The sequence below is a fragment of the Mobula birostris genome, chromosome 7 (genome assembly GCF_030028105.1).
Source record: "Mobula birostris isolate sMobBir1 chromosome 7, sMobBir1.hap1, whole genome shotgun sequence".
NCBI lineage: Eukaryota > Metazoa > Chordata > Chondrichthyes > Myliobatiformes > Myliobatidae > Mobula > Mobula birostris.
The window spans coordinates 104,381,046-104,394,776 of NC_092376.1; the positions used below are offsets into that span (position 1 = coordinate 104,381,046).

General features: G+C 43.2%; 1 protein-coding gene across 1 annotated transcript in view; it reads left to right on the top strand.

Moving 5' to 3' along the window:
- The window catches only part of adam19b (ADAM metallopeptidase domain 19b), a 207,509-nt gene that overhangs the window by 34,098 nt on the left and 159,680 nt on the right, over positions 1 to 13,731 (top strand). The gene's annotated exons all lie outside the window — the stretch shown is intronic.

A 13,731-nucleotide genomic window follows, 5' to 3' on the forward strand; every position in this document is an offset into this window, starting at 1 on the left:
GAGGGTTGTGCTGTGGACAATGTGCAGGGAGATGAGCTTGGTTTAACTCGGCATCATGGTTGGTGAAGGCATTGTGAGCCAGAGGGTCTGTTGCTGTACAGTACTATTCTGTGTTCTGCTACAGCACCTTGATCATCCTCCTGAACACAAATCTTATTTCAATCCATTTTTATCATCATTTCCTTCTGTCCAATTTGTCTAACTTTCCAGCCTGGAAATACTCGTCTCTCCTCATGTTAGGACATAAAAAGTTTTTTGACAGATGAAACTACTAATTTCGAAGTGCCTTTTTCTATAAATTCCTCAGTGCTGCTCCTTTTAGAAAGCTTACTTTGGCCGAAGTGTAATGGGACCTGCTCTTTCTGTGTGCAAGTTTAAGGAGGTGATGTAATGCTGAGAGTCATCAGTGTAGAGGAACTGGCTGGTGTCCATAATACACATTGCATTCGTAAATTGGGAACAAATAATGAGGCCATTTGCCCTATACAGGCTCTGGGAGTTGGCAAACGCTATGTATCTCAATCCTCTGTCCTTTCTTCTTTGTTCTAAAAGTTTTTCCTTCATGATATATATCCAAGATATTAATGTTCCAATTGTACAGAGAGTCTCAACTTTAACATTCAGATGATGACATCATATTATTGGCCAATAAATGAGAGTTGGTTATTTTTTTATTCAGGAGTGACATGTGAAGATTTGTAAATCACTCAAAAGTTCACCGAACCGAACTGGAGAGGTTTAAAACAGCTTCTTCAGCAGTGAAATCCAGGTCCAAAGTTAATCGATGGGTGGCGTGTTCTAGGTCTGGAGCAACTCGCCTGGGTCCTAGTGTGAAGTATAATCTGGTGTTTGGACAATCTAAATGTTGGCGCATATAGACTGGAAAGGCAGGGTGTGGAGAGTCAGATGAGGTTGGATCTCTCTGGACGCTAAGCCGATTTGGAGAGGTCAAGAACAGCTCCTGCAGTAGTGAAATCTAGGCCCGGAGCGATTCACCGGTGGTGGGGCCCAGGTCCTAGTGCGAGTTTCGGACAATTTAAACGCCAGCACTGATGGTCCTGGGGCTTCTCTCTCTCTGCGATGCTAAGGCTGTGAGGCTGCCCCTGTCTGCTGTGCTTTGTGTCTGTGAACTTTGCCCCACTAATATGGTGAACCGAATACTGAAGCTTTGGGCCTCCTCTGGGGGCTTGGATCTAAGGACTCAATTTGGTTTGGAATTCCGTTGTTGTTGCTTGTGTCCAGTGTTTATATAATTTGGTCTGAGTTTTTTTTTCCCTTTCTCTGTGGGCACTGGGGGACAATGGTCTTATTTTTCAACTGGGTTCTTTCGGGTTCCTTGCTTTGTGACTGCCTGTAAAGAAACAAATCTCAAAGCTGTATAATTTGTACATTCTTTGGTAATAAATGCACTTTGAAACTTCTGAGTTCACTTGCAAACAGAGTTTTTAAGTGCTTGGCTTAGATTTCAGAGATGCTTATTGCATTGCCAAGCCCAGAGAATGTGGGCATGAGTTGACAAAATTCAAAGATTGGACCCTAAAAGGCTGTAGAGTGATGGGAAGGAAATCACCGGATTTCATCAGCTAATGCTGTGCAGGTGATCAGCACTGACGGAATTGACCCATTACTTCTCTGGCAAGGGTTGACCCACCTGATGACACTCAGCATAGCTAGTTGCAGCTGATTGTCAAATGCAAAACTAGGGCAGGATAATGAGGTTGATAGACAATCATCTAGGATCTGAGTGGGTGGTAAAGCATTCTATTTTATTGATTGTAGAACTGTACAACACAGGAACAGGGCCTTTGGCTTTCAATATCTACACTGAATACAATGGTGAATTAAACTCAAACAAGAGAAAATCTGCCAATGCTGGAAATCCAAGCAACACACACAAAATGCTGGAGGAACTCACCAGGCCAGGCAGCATCTAACGAAGAACAGTACCATCCACATTTCGGGCCAAGACCCTTCAGCAGGACTGGAGGGGAAAAAAGATGATTTGAATTAAAAGGTGGGAGGGAGAAACACAAGGTGATACGTGAAACCAGGAGGGGAAGGTGTGAAGTAAAGAGCTCGGATGTTGATTGGTGAAAGAGATACAGGGCTGGAGAAGGGGGAATGTAGTAGGAGAGGACAGAAGGCCATGGAAGAAAAAAGAGGGGGAGCACCAGAAGGAGGTGATGGGTAGGCAAAGTGAGGGAATAGGAGATGGGATTGGTGAAGGGGGACGGCATTACCGGAAGTTCGAGAAATTGACGTTCATGCCATCAGGTGGATGCTACCAGACAGAATATAAGGTGTTGTTCCTCCAAGCTGAGTGTGGCTTCATTGTGACAATAGAGGCCGTGGACCGACATATCGGAATGAGAAGTGGAATTAAAATGGGTCGCAACCGGGAGAACCTGCTCCTGGTGGACGAAGCATAGGTGCTCAGCAAAGTGGTTTCCTAACCTGTGTTGGGTTTTATTGATAAATAGGAGACCACACCAGGACCACTGGACACAGTTTATGACCCCAGTAGACTCATAGGTGAAGTGTCATCTCACCTGGAAGGACTGTTTTGGCGCCCTGAATGGTGGTGAGGGAGGAGGTGTAGAGGCAGGTGTAGCACTTATTCTATTTGCAAGGATAAGTGCCGGGAGGGAGATCAGTGGGGAGGGACAAATGGACAAGGGAGTCGCATAGGGAGTGATCCCTGGGGGGGGGGTGGTGGAGGGAAAGATGTGCTTAGAGATGGGATCCTGTTGCAGATGGTGGAAGTTGTGGAGAATTATGTGCTGGATGCAGAGGCTGGTGGGCTGGTGACTAGTGGTGTGCCTCAGGGATCTGTACTGGGTCCAATGTTGTTTGTCATATACATTAATGATCTGGATGATGGGGTGGTAAATTGGATTAGTAAGTATGCAGATGATACTAAGGTCAGTGAAGATGTAGATAATGAAGTAGGTTTTCAAAGCTTGCAGAGAGGTTTAGGCTAGTTAGAAGAGTGGGCTGAAAGATTGCAGATGGAGTTTAATGCTGATAAATGTGAGGTGCTATATTTTGGTAGGACTAATCAAAATAGGACATGCATGGTAAATTGTAGGGCATTGAAGAATGCAGTAGAATAGAGGGATCTAGGAATAATGGTGCTTAGTTCTCTGAAGGTGGAATCTCATGTGGATAGGGTGGTGAAGAAAGCTTTTGGTATGCTGGCCTTTATAAATCAGAGCATTGAGTATAGGAGTTGGGATGTAATGTTGAAATTGTACAAGGCATTGGTGAAGCCAAATTTGGAGTATTGTGTACAGTTTTGATCACTGAATTATAGGAAAGATGTCAACAAAATAGAGAGAGTACAGAGAAGATTTACTAGAATGTTACCAGGGTTTCATCACCTAAGTTACAGAGAAAGGTTGAACAAGTTGGGTCTTTATTCTTTGGAACGTAGAAGGTTGAGGGGGGACTTAATAGAGGTATTTAAATTTATCAGGGGGATAGATAGAGTTGACATGGATAGGCTTTTTCCATTGAGAGTGGGGGAGATTCAAACAAGGAGACATGAGTTGAGAGTTAGGGGGTAAAAGTTTAGGGGTAACATGAGGGGGAACTTCTTTACTCAGAGAGTGGTAGCTTTGTGGAATGAGCTTCCAGCAGAAGTGGTTGAGGCAGGTTCGATGTTGTCATTTAAAGTTAAATTGGACAGCTATATGGACAGGAAAGGAATGGAGGGTTATGGGCTGAGTGCAGGTCGGTGGGACTAGGTGAGAGTAAGAGTTCGGCACGGACTAGAAGGGCCGAGATGGCCTGTTTCCGTGTTGTAATTGTTATATGGTTATATGACAAAAGGAACTCTATCCCTAGTAGGTGGTGGGAGGATGGGGTGAGGGCAGACATGCGTAAAATGAGAGATGCAATTGAGGGCAGCATTGATGGGTTTACTTGGACAAGCATGTTTGTGGATCTTGAGTAGGAGGTAGAAATGGGAGGTGTGGGGTGTGGGAACGATGAGGTTGGTGGCAGTGGATGGGAGATCCCCAGAGCTAATAAGGTCAGTGATTGTGTGGGAGACAATGGTGTGGTGTCCTTAGTGGGGTCCTGTTTGAGGGGTAATAAGAAGCTTGTGTTATCTCTTTGCCTGCCTGTTGCCTTCCTTCTCCCCATTTTCTTTCTTCCAAGGCCTTCTGTCCTCTCGTGCTATATTCTCCCTTCTCTAGCCCTGTATCTCTTTCACCAATCAACTTTGCAGCTCTGTTCTTCACCTATCACCTTGTGTTTCTCCATCCCCTCCCCCACCTTTTAAATCTACGCCTCATCTTTTTTTTTCTCCAGTCCTGCTGAAGGGTCTTGGCCCAAAACTTTGACTGTACTTTTTTTCATAGATGCTGCCTGGCCTGCTGAGTTCCTCCAGCATTTTGTCTGTGTTTCTGAATTAAACTCTATATAAGTTGTGTTTGTTCTTAATAAAGACAAACAGCATGGGTAAAATAACACCTTGCGGAATATCGGTAGCTCGGGTTGGCTGTTTGGAATCTGGTTGGTCGCTGAGCTTGGCAAAATGTTTGCAGACCTTTCAGCTCCAATCAAGAAGCCATCGTCAGTGCGCAATTGATAGTCAGCTGTGCACTGATGAAAGCTTCTTGATTGGAACTGAAACATCGGCAAACATACTGCCAAGCTCTGAGATGAAGCAAACCTCCAAACTAACACATCTTTATTCGGAACCTCCAATAGTGGCTTCAGCCCAACACAAGCACATGTGAGCAGCTCCCCCATGTCTCTTCTGGCTCCAGGATGATAAGGGTGATAAAACCAAAATTTTATCCCTTTCTCCTTAAATCAACATTCTCTATTTGACATTCCTGCCCTGAGAAAAATATTCTGACTGTCTGCTCTATCTATGCCTCTCATGGACTTGTACTCTCCTGTCAAGTTGTCCCTCAATCTCTGATGCCCAAAGGGAAAACAACCAGTTCTGTCCAGCCTGTTCAGCCTCTCCTTACAGGTCACACCCTTTAAAGGCTCAAAAAAAGGTTCAAGGGTTCATTTATTATCAAAGTATGTTTGCAGTATAGAACTCTGAGATTCATCTTCTCCAGATAGCCATGAAACAAAGAAAACCATGCAAGTTGTTCAAAGAAAAAAATCAAACCCACCCACCCACACAAGAGGATGCCAGCACAATCATCATATCCCCAAATCACCCCTCCTCTGCTCAAAAAAACTAACAAAATGTGTCAAGCGGCAACAAGAACACCAACCCCCAAACCCTCTCCCCTTGCACAATAAAACTAACACATCACACCACATGGCAACAAGAAAGAATGCATGAAAACACAGAAGATAAAGACCATAAGACTGTATAAAAAAAAATCTATAGTCCAATCCATAAATGCAGAATTTTGTAACATCCTCTGACAGCATCAAGATAAAGAAATCCCACTAGAACACAGAGGCCTACGTTCCAGCAATAGTGAGTGATAGACTTCTACATAGACTCTTTCTCTGGCAGCAGGGAGATCTGTCCCCAGCCACAATCACAAGGCAGGTAGTTGGCAATGAACCCTTGTTTGTCTTCAGCATTTGCCTCAACGGTTCAATCTTCCTCGAGGCTTTAATTGGCAAAATGGAGTCGATCATTGGCTCGCGCTCCATCTCCAAGCTCCTTTGCCTCGAAGCCGCTTTGAGCTTGTGTTTGCTTCCTGGAATCTTCTTGGAGACAGTTAAGTGCTAGATCACTCAATCAATCGCCAAACTGTAAATTGCAGGCTCTAACAGTTCTAGAAATGCATTTAAGGTGAAAAGCAGACATAAAAGAAGTGAAAGAAACAGTTTGGTGGACTATTAGATTAGATTATGAGGACACACAGTCCTCGTTTATTGTTATTTAGAAATGCATGCATTAACAAATGATACAATGTTCCTCCGGAAAGGTATCACAGAAACACAGGACAAACCAAGACTAAAACTGACAAAACCACATAATTATAACATTTAGTTACAACAGTGCGAAGAAAAGTGTCAGGGATGAATCAGTGACCCACATTGATTTGGTCTAACTGATAACTGGGATGAAGATAGGGAATCCTGCAATCACTGTGTGTCGCCAAGTAGGGATTGTCCCACATCCTAAATCCTTGCCCCAGTTTCCTCTCTAGATGCCTCTGGAGGTTATGCAAACAATGTCAGCTTTTTAAGTGTCAATTTGTTGGTAACTGATGGGATTTGATGGCCTAATTCTAACCAGTTGCTACACCTGGTAAAATTCTATAATGTCTAAACTATCTCCCATTTATTTGTTTGCTTTTAATGAAGGATTCCTTGTTGCTGTTTTGGAAAAAAACCTGTACGGACTGCTTATGAACAAGGAACATCCTCTGGGAAAGCTAAGGGTTAATGTTTACAATTAACAAGTCTAATAGGTTGGTAACTCCCAATCTCAATCAGTTTAATCTCAAACTTGGTGTCATTGGATGTAGACTTGAGGTTTGAATCATATACGTGTTATCACAACACCTCTTCTGCCTCTGTGACATGTCCTGTTTCAGCTCATCAGCTGAAACCCTACACGAGGAAATCTGCCGATGCTGGAAATTCAAGCAACACACATCAAAGTTGCTGGTGAATGCAGCAGGCCAGGCAGCATCTCTAGGAAGAGGTACAGTCGATGTTTCGGGCTGAGACCCTTCGTCAGGACTAACTGAAAGAAGAGATTTGAAAGGGGGAGGGGAGGGGGAGATCCAAAATGATAGGAGAAGACAGGAGGGGGAGGGATGGAGCCAAGAGCTGGATAGGTGACTGGCAAAAAGGATATGAGACGATCATGGAACAGGAGGCCTAGGGAGAAAGAAAAGAGGGGGGGGGGGGGAAAACCCAGAGGATGGGCAAGGGGTATAGTGAGAGGGACAGAGGGAGAAAAAGGAGAGAGAGAAAAAGAATGTGTATATATAAATAAATGACAGATGGGGTATGAGGGGGAGGTGGGGCATTAGCAGATGTTTGAGAAGTCAATGTTTATGCCTTCAGGTTGGAGGCTACCCAGACGGAATATAAGGTGTTGTTCCTCCAACATGAATGTGGCTTCATCTTTACAGTAGAGGAGGCCGTGGATAGACATATCAGAATGGGAATGGGACGTGGAATTAAAATGTGTGGCCACTGGGAGATCCTGCTTTCTCTGGCAGACAGAGCGTAGGTGTTCAGCAAAACGATCTCCCAGTCTGCGTTGGGTCTTGCCAATATATAGAAGGCCACATCGGGAGCACCGGACGAGGTATATCACCCCAGCCGACTTGCAGGTGAAGTGTCACCTCACCTGGAAGGACTGTCTGGGGCCCTGAATGGTGGTGAGGGAGGAAGTGTAAGGGCATGTGTAGCACTTGTTCGGCTTACAAGGATAAGTGCCAGGAGGTTGATCGGTGGGGAGGGATGGAGGGGGACGAATGGACAAGGGAGGCACGTAGGGAGCGATCCCTGCGGAAAGCGGTGGGGGGGGTGGAGAGGGAAAGATGTGCTCAGTGGTGGGATCCCGTTGGAGGTGGCGGAAATTACGGAGAATAATATGTTGGACCCGAAGGCTGGTGGGGTTGTAGGTGAGGACAAGGGGAACCCTATTCCTAGTGGGGTGGTGGGAGGTTGGGGTGAGAGCAGATGTGCGTGAAATGGGGGAGATGCATTTGAGAGCAGAGTTGATGGTGGAGGAAGGGAAGCCCCTTTCTTTAAAAAAGGAGGACATCTCCCTCGTCCTGGAATGAAAAGCCTCATTCTGAGAGCAGATGCGGAGGAGACAGAGGAATTGCGAGAAAGGGATGGCATTTTTATTGAAGGTGGCGGAAGGTGGCTGATACCCTCACCTGTTCCACAGTTACCGCCGCTGATTTCCCTTCTGTTCTCCATAAACTTGAGCTCATGCAAATAATTGCTGCCCTGACTCAAACTTGCAATGTCCTTTTCGTCTAATTAGCTCTGCTGGCTGACCAAAACTGGTCCTGGTTAAGCAACATCTTGATATTGGTATTCTCTTCCTTGTTTATTTTAAATCCTGCATGGACACGGCCATCACTCTTTCTGTAATCTATAATTCTACAACTATCTGTGACATCTATGCTCTTCTAATTTGGCTTTTTAAGCATTGTTAAATTTAATTACTTTCCCATTGGCAGTTGTACTTTCAGTTGCCAAGATTCCTGGTTCTGGAATGCCTTTGCTAAACCTCTCTGCCTCCTTTTAAACTGTTTTCTAAAAGGACAGAAAATTGAAAAAAGACTGAGGTGCATAGGGACTTGGGAGTCTTCATGTAGGATTTCCTGAAGGTTAATCTGGAGGTTGAGTCAAGGAAGGCAAATGTAATGTTAGCATTCATTTCAAGTGGACTAGAATATAAAAGCAAGGATGTAATGCTGAGACTTTATAAAGCACTGGTGAGGCCTCACTTGGAGCTTTGTGAGCAGTTTTGGTCCCCTTATCTAAGAAAGGATGTGCTGACATTCAAGAGGTTTCAGAGAAGGTTCACAAAATGATTCCAGGTTTGAATGGCTTGTCATATGAAGAGTGTCAGATGCCTCTGGGCATGTATTCACTGGAATTCAGAAGAATGAAGGTGACCTCATTGAAACCTATTGAATGCTGAAAGGCTTCCATAGAATAGATTGGAGAAGATGTTTCTTATGGTGGGGGTGTCTAAGACCAGAGGACACAGCCTCAGAATAGAGGGGTATCGTTTTTGAACAGAGATGAGGAGGAATTTCTTTAGCTGGAGTGGTGAATCTGTGGAATTCATTCCCACAGTGACTGTGGAGGCCAAGACACTAGGCATGTTTAAGGCAGAGGTTGATAGATTCTTGATTAGTCAGGTTAAGAAGGAATATAGAGAGAAGATGGGAGATTAAGGCTGAGAGGGAAATGGATCAGCCATGATGAAATGGTAGAGCAGACTCGATGGGCCAAATGGCCTAATTCTGCTCCTATATCTTATAGTCTTATGGTCCTTTATTTCTTTTATTAAGTTCCTTAAAACGTTTGCCTTCCAATAAACCTTTTGGGTACCAGTCTTAAGGTGTCGTCATGTGGTTTCTAGTCAATTATTTCTGGTTGGTGATACTTGGGGCAGCTTTGCGGTGTAACAGTTTCTGCATTGTTATAACTTGTTGTTTTACACTGCAGTAACAGGGTGGTAAAAAGCACAGTAACTGCAAAGTTATAAGATCAAAGCTTTATGTAGGAATATGTGCATTAGGAACAGTGCCTCCAACCTAGTGAACAAAGAATTGATATCCATAGGTCTATAGGTATGCAGAGTTGTACATCAGACCTTTCAGCCCATCATTGTTATACTAACCATTTTACTTATCTATACTAGTCCCATTTTACATATTTATACTAGTCCCATTTACCTTCATTTGATGTGTAGACTTCTTGCAGTTGGTCATTCAAGTGTTTTTCTAAATGTTTCGACAATGTTCTGAGAGTAGCACAGAGACAGAGATGGTATATGTTGTTGTTTGTATCTATTCCACTTTATGCTGCAGTGTAGATAGGCAGCTGCACTTAGAATAGGTTGAACAAGAGTATCATTACCAGGTAAGTGGGCAGTTAGTTAAATCTGAAGGAAGTTGGAATTTCTTCTTGCATGATGTGGTGAATCTCTGGAATTCCTTCTGGTGGAGGGCAACTTGCTGGGGTATATTGAGTGTTAGCACTGTCCTGAGGGACCTGATGTCCTACTCCTGCCCCTATTTTCCTGTATTCATTTGCCTTCACAGACATTCAAAGTCTTTTTCTCATATAGAAATATTTTTCATAAAAATCAGTGAATATTTTTGCAGGTTAAAGGACTAAAATACATAATTAAAACCAAATTGAATTAAGTTTAATCCAAACCCAGCTTGGATTCGTCAGGCAACAAATTTCCCCTGTTCATTCTACTGGGACAGTTGTACTTATCCCTGTCACGGGCTCACAGGGAGGTTGAGATCTGGGAGATTTGTGGATATTTATGTTGTCCATGGGGAGCCCACTTATTCAGTGCAGGCACTCGGCTGAGGCTGATATTCCACAGCTTGGGGTTTAACTTGGAAACATGAATACCTCATGGCAGGAGCCCAGGAATCAGGGCAAAAGGTCTGCTCACCGTGAACGTTAGAGCAAAGGTTTTGACAAGAACAGGCCATTCAGCCCAACAAAGTTTGCCAAATTCTTATTCACATAGTGTGTTGAAATAACTAGCACATTTAGATTTGAAACTATCTGAGGTACTACTCTTAAATACATAACTAGGTAGTTTGTTCCATGTGTCCACAACTCACTGTGTAAAGAAATGCTTCCTGATGTTAGTCTGAAATCTTCCTTTAACCAGTCTCCACCTATGGCCGTGTGCCCTTGGTGTTGGATTAATTTTGAAGCAGCAGCTGACATCCAATTTACTTATGCCCTTAATGATTTTGAACACTTCTATCATGTCTTCTCTCATCCTATGTCTACTTAGGCTAAAAAGATTGAATTCTTTCAATCTTTCTTCATAGCTCATATCCTGCAGACCTGGACTGAGTCAAGTCACCTTTCTCTCTCCAGTGTTTACACATCCCTCACACAATATGGAGACCAAAATTGTACACAGTACTCAAGGAGAATGTCTCTAGATTTGAACTCTTGACATGGGAATGTTTAATCTGGGGAAACAACTCTGCTGTAGTAAAATTGACATTTTGTCTTGTCTTAAGCCCCAGTGACCTGTCTTGACAGCTGTCTCCCAAATATCCCCACCTTTTTTAAAGTTCCTTTGCCAAATAAAGCCTTGAAAGTTTTGTCAATAAAGTGAGGTAAAGATGAGCTGGGAGTAGGTTAATCTGGAGTATAACCTGACATACAGCAATTTTGCCAGATAGCCCTTTTCAGAGTGTGAGATTATAATAATATTATACAGCTTTTTTAAAATCTTCAACATCATCTGAATTTGCTATTTATATTTGGTAATGCATCTGCACGATCAACTTATCCGAAGCAGTTATCAGTTTCAGTTTGCAGAATGGCATGTACTGAATTGAGCTTGAGGTTGTGTTGGAATATGTAGTGTAATAGTGTTCTGAACCACAGCCACACACGAACGTTTGGAAATATTGGCTTTTCTGTCTTCCGCTGCTCCTCCAGGGGAGAAAATCAGGAAGTCACAGGAAAGCTGAATGTGATGAATAAATTCTACAAGATTAGCAGACAAATTAATATATTCTAGGGTGGGGCAATTAGACAATAATGGTGTTGAGCTTGAACAGGTCAGACTCATTGAATCCCTGTGTTGACAACACATCTATGAACAAGCATCGTGGCACTTGTTAATGTTCTGAAGTTCATGGGCTCCTTTGTGTGTTCATGTGTATTTTGCTCTTGTATTAGTGCTACTGGTTAACAGAAGGGTTAATGAGAGTGGGTGAGTGCTGAGTAATACATGGAACTACAGAGAACCTAAGATGCGAAAGCAACCTGTTTGTCTTCACCAGTCTGTGCTGATGTTTCCTGTCACACACGCACTTCCTCTCGTCTTGCTTCATCACATCTTATCAGAACGATCTTGTCCTCATTTCTTCCTTGTGCATTTACTGAGAGCTTCACCTCAGGTAGATCAACAACTACACTTGCAGGCAAGTTTGCATCCTAAGCCTTACCTGGTAGTCAATTAATTACATACTTGGTTTGCATTAAGTAATGTAAAAGTGTAAATTAATTTGTGCATTGTGGTAGTAACCATAAATTCAGGCTAGTTTAGCATGGAGTCATACCAGAGAACTCAGGATTACTTACAGCTGTTCTACGTAGCTAACTGGACAGTCATAGTTATGTCGCATGGAAACAAGCCCTTTGGTCAAACTGGTTCATCTTGACCACGATGCCACATCCAAGCTAGCCCAATTTGCACGTGTTTGGGCCATAACCTTTTAAACCTTTTTAATCCATGTACCTATCCAACTGTCTTTTCAAATGTTATTGTGGTTACACCAGCCTCAGCAACTTCATTTGGCAGCTCATCCTGCATACATAGCAATCATTGTGAGTAAATAAAGTTGCCCCTCAAGTTCTTGTTATATCTTTCCCCTCTCATCTTACAACAATGATTCCATAACCACTGGAGAAATACTGAGCACATTCCATCTTTCTGTGCCCCTCGTGATTTGGCCCCTCGTGATGTAACAATCATGATTCTTATGTTCACGTAGACAAGAGACTCCAAATGCTGGAATCAAGCAAAAGGAATGAACCCCCCCCCCCCGGTTTCCTTGACAGCGTAAATCTAGGGAAGACACTCTCCGGTTCCGCCAAACCAGTGAGATTGAGACTGCTCTCCCATCCCAAACCCCGGTTTGTGTGGACACTGTGTAATTTGCTACCCTGCTACAAATTAGTGCCATGAAATAACTGACAACATACTACATACGGTAAAAGGAACCATATTTATGAATCTTAACTAAAGGGTTAGTAAAGAAAAACAAAAATAAAAGGGCCCATTTTAATTAAACAGTCAAATGTGCACAAGTTGGAGCTCAACGTTTCACCATATTCACCGATCGTCAATGAATCTCGGCACCTGTCTTCATCGAATCCTACGACCTGTTTTCTCCAGCATCTTCTATCTTCATCTCCCACTGAACAAAAAAACCCCAAGACCAACCTTAGTGTCCCTCACCAGAACAACCTCCCCACAGTTCCACGATCCTAATTGGATGGCACACAATCTTCATCACTCCTTATCTTCAACAATAATCCAAACAGGCTGACAGCAGAACAGACAGCTCTTACAGAACTGCTAAATGAAATACTAACAGTATAACAGTAAAAATGTGAACCAGGGCATTACAGGAGCGAAAAAAAAACAAATTTGTAGGTGGAGGATTTTGTGGGGAAGAAATTGTCGATGTTTTGGGTCAAGGTTCTATATAAGGACAGACTTGAGGGAGAAGATGCCTGTGTAATAAGGAAAGTGGGAAGTGTGAGCTAGGGATTAGTAGGTAATTGGTGGATTGAAGAAGGATGAAGGACGATGGGCAGATGGAGCCAGGTGGGGAAAGGGGAGGGGTGGAGTTGACAGATAGACGGATAGGTGATGGGCTGAAGCAGGCAAAACAAAGGGCAGATAGAACCAGCTAGGAGTGGAGGGGTGTTGGGTGAAGGTGGAGATGATTGCTGGAGGGCAATCTTGTGTTTCTCCCCATTACTGAAATACTGCATCCCAAACAACATCCTATGATTGCTCTCTCCAGTGCAATCACATCCCTTATGTTGGGCAAGGATCAGATGAGAGGAGAGAGGCCCTAACATTGGCTTCAGTTCTCTTTTGATCTGAAGTAAAGAAAAAGATTCCTAATCTGCTGAATTAAGTTCGGGGGATTGCTGGGTGGCAAGGCTTGAAGGGCCAAAAGGGTCTGTTCTGTGCTCATTCTCAATAAATTAAAAAAAAATAAAGTTGTATAAAACATTTCACATTTGGTGCAGTTCTGCATTACAGGAATAATGTGGCGGTGTTCGAGAAATATTCAAAAGGGTGTTGTCAGAATTGGAGTGTGTTAATTATAAGGAAAGATTGGGCAGACTTGGATGGTTTTTTTTTCTGGAGTGCCAGAGGCTGAGGGGTGATCGGATAGATGTGTATAAAGTTATGTGTGGCATAGCGAAGACAGATGATTAGAGCTATTTTCCCACTAGGGTCAAAATGTCATATATTAGTGGGCATTGTTTTAAGGTGGGAGCATGAAAGAAGATTTA